The 3,837-nt window shown below is 40.8% G+C and overlaps 1 long non-coding RNA gene across 1 annotated transcript; it reads right to left on the reverse strand.

The window, feature by feature from the left end:
- Window positions 1–1,292: 1,292 nt before the first annotated feature.
- On the reverse strand, window positions 1,293–2,645 carry LOC311580038. The gene is made up of 3 exons (XR_014773340.1): window positions 2,619–2,645; window positions 2,235–2,315; window positions 1,293–1,330 (listed from the first exon to the last, which is right to left on the reverse strand). It is a non-coding gene; the product is annotated as an uncharacterized lncRNA (long non-coding RNA).
- Between the last annotated feature and the right edge of the window lie 1,192 nt (window positions 2,646–3,837).

The raw sequence follows: 3,837 nt of genomic DNA on the forward strand, positions 1-3,837 counted from the left end.
AATGTTTTCATAGTTCAAGAAACAACAGTCATGTCAATTTATTAACATTAAACATGGAGTGAACATATCCTATCTCAAGCCTATGGTGCCATTAACATAGCTGATACAGTTCTGGCTGTCTTGCTTATTATTTTATGTTTATATGTTACAGGAATATACTATCTGGTTTTTTCCAATTGGAACCAGAGTAGGGAAACAAACACCAACTTCATAAAGCATCATGTAGAGTATTTGGAATACTACCTACAGAATTTAACTATTTCTCATCTGAGGAATGTAGCTTCAATCTTTTGTTCTTTACAACATCCTGTATACTACCTAGAATTTTACAAATGATTTTATTATATTTCTATTATGGCTTCATATTGGGAACAATGTGAGCATTTTCTAGGAAGAATTTTATCATTGATGGAATCATGGCACTAAGCTTTCAAGTCTCCTCCTTGGCTCTCACATGTACTTGATCCTCAGTACCTGTTTTTCCAGATGTGCTTTCTACAGCAGCTTCGGTAGAAGATGTGCCTGCTCTTCCACTTGTGCCTGTGGGAGGAACAGAACTTATTAAACTGTAAATTAAAACATCTCCAGAGAATTCCAGTGTTTCTTCATAGCCTTAATTCCTTCAAAGTTTTCCTTGATTACGTCTCCTTAAACTCATTTTCCCAGTCTGAGTTTCAGATACAAGTGGCCAGGGTATAACCACATGTTTCACATATGAGCTATGTTGTGCTTGTCAGGGGAGTAGGGCCTTGACACTCTTGCTATTTTCACAGTGTTTCTGTTTGATTACACTCATGGGTTTGTTGGTTTCACACTCATAATCCTGCTATTATCACATTTATGATCCTGGTAGACTAATTCTCATGGATTTCCTATACTCATACTCACAGTACTATTGTGCTCCTACCCATGGTTCTGGTGTGTTCACACTCATAGTGATGATATTGTTACACTTGTAATCCTGCTCTGATCACAGTCAAGATCTTGCTTTGTTAACAATCATGGATGTGGTATGCTGTGTCTTACCGTCCTTCTGTGTGCACAAGCATGACCTTAGGTTCCCACCTACTCTCCCTTTATCCCCGACTAACTATACAGTAGGATTTTCAACATATGCTTGTTTCTCTATGGGATATTAAGAAATGGGGGCACAATTGCAACCTTGTGTATGTCCACAATTTTCCTTCATATCTACTATGAGCCTTTCCCCATTAAAGGCACAGACATGCAAATCCTGACTCACCTGACTCTCCTCGACTGGTAACACCAGGGCTGTGTGGCCCAGATATGCTGCCTTCTCCACCAGTGTGTGGGGGTGTGGTATTGGCTGCTGTTATCCATTTAAAAAGAAGGGCAATATAAAATTATCCCAGATATAATCAAGCCATTGAACATTCTCATCAACATCTGCAGCAGAAAACCCTATCTTCTCTATTTGCCATGAGCAGTAAATGACCTGGTGCACTTTGATCCATTCTGTGGCTGAGAAGCAAACTCACAAAGTCTAGGCCTAGAATTTCAACTCAAGCCATGAACAGCACAACAATAACCAGAAGATGACACAGAATGGAACCCTGGGGTCTACAATCAAAGACTACACAGTGTTTGGTGACTAGTGAAGGAGAGATGGGTGTGGGAGGAGTGGAGGGAAGGGCACAAACAATGATCAAAATATGGTGCGTAAAATTCCCCCCCCAAATAAAATATATAAATAACTAAATGTACTTCTTGGGACTGAAGAGATACTAAGCAGGCTTAAAATATATCCTGCTCTTTACGAGACCTGAGTTTCTGACACCATGTAAGGTGTCTCACACGCATCTCTAACTGTAGTTGGGAGAGAATCCCACATATCTCGCTTGCATTGGTACGTGTACTAACAGTCACACAACACAGTATTTAAAGAAAAAGTAAACATCTTTAAAACTCTCCCACAGTTCCAAGGTTCATGAATCTGAAGGTCTCTCCAGTCATAGTAAATTAACTCTAGTTTTTCTCCTATCTAAGACACCTTGCAAGTCACATGCCCATTTCAGTAGCTAACATCTCACAACTGTAAGTGTCCATGTGCACACTCAGGCTAACTACAGAAATATGATCTACTCTACTTCTGTAATTGCAGCATTTTTGCTGCCAATTTCTTACTACTTTCAAATGTGTATCATTCTCCACCTATAGAAAATAGGCTCCACATACAACAAACCCTGGACCCCCTACCCTGTCCTCTGATTTACCTGTACTGCTCCTAGCAGAGGTCACTGCTGGTCTAGTTGATGTTCCAGGACTCACAGTGGTGGGGCCACCAGGAATGGTTCCTAGAACCAAGAACATATTGGGCATATAAAATTTCCCTTCACACGGCATCATATAGAGTAATAAGAATACCACCTACAGAATTGCACTAGTTCTAATTGCTGAGACAGTTATATCAATTTATCTTCCTTCACAGCATCCCAAGCCCACTCAAAATGTGACAAATGACTTCACTATCTTCCTCATCTATGGAGCATTTGGTTTCTTATTGGAAAAAAGTATGACAACTTTCACCATTGATGACTTCTTGGTACTTGTCTCTCAAGTCCACTACATGAGGACTGCCTTCACCTGATCCTTGGTACCTGTTACTCCAGATGTGCTTCCTGATGTGCCTCCAGGAGTTGATGTACTGGCTCCTCTACTTGTGCCTGCGGGATGAACAGATGATATTGAAATAAATAGTGAAGAAAACCATCCCCATGGAATTCAAATGTTCCTTCATGCCTTAGTTCATTCAAAGTTGTCCCAGATCACAGTAGTTTAGCCTCGTTTTCCCATCCTGAGTTTCAGAGAAAGTTGGCCTGGATCCCACCACGTGTCTCAAAAAGGAGCTTTGTCGTGTTTAGTGCATGTGCTGTTTCACACTGGTGCTCACACTCATGGTTCTGATGTGATCTTGCCTATGGTTCTCCTGTGCTCACACATCATGGTGCTGTTGTTTGCACAATCATAATCCTGTTGTCACATTAAGATCCTGGCATGTGAATGTCCACGGGCCTGCTATGCTTAACTCATAGTTCTGCTGTGCTGATACTCATTGTCTTGGTGTGTTTTCACTTATGGTCCTGGTGTATTCACAATCATGAGAATGTTGTGTTTACACTTAGAATCCTGCTATTATCACACTCAAACTCTTGCTATGGTAACAATCATGGCCCTGGTATACTCACACTTGTGTTCCTATTGTGCTCACACTTATAGTTTGGAGTGCTCACACTCAAGCATGTCCTTATGTTTCTACCTACTCACCCTTTATCCCTGACTAACTAGATATTAGTTTTTCAACATATGCATGCTTATCTATGGGATGTAGGGAATGGGGGCACAACTGCTATCTTAGTGCATTCATCCTATTTTCCACATCCTAACTGCAGTACTTTCACCCATCATCGGCACACACATGCAGATCCCATCATACCTGACTCTCCTGGACTGGTAAGTGCAGTGCTTTTTGGCCCAGATGTGCTGCCTTCTTCACCAGTGTGTGAAGATGTGGTAGAGCCTGCTATTACCAATGTAAATGGAAGAACATTCAAAATAATCACAGATATAGTGAACCTAGTGAACATTCTCATCCAAATCTGATACAGAAAAATACTGCTGTGTCTATTTTCCACATGTGGTAAGAGACGTGGGGCATGTTGATCTACACTGAGAACCTAGCTCAAGATGTCTGGGCCTAGAATTTGGACCCAAACATCTGATTCTCAAGATATGCACAGCAAAACTATTTGTAAACCTTTTGGCTGAGGTAAACAATTATTTTTGAACACAGCCTTTCAACTATGATTATGAATGACA

This window comes from Acomys minous (genome assembly GCF_964271855.1).
Source record: "Acomys minous genome assembly, chromosome: 12".
In the NCBI taxonomy this organism is placed as follows: domain Eukaryota; kingdom Metazoa; phylum Chordata; class Mammalia; order Rodentia; family Muridae; genus Acomys; species Acomys minous.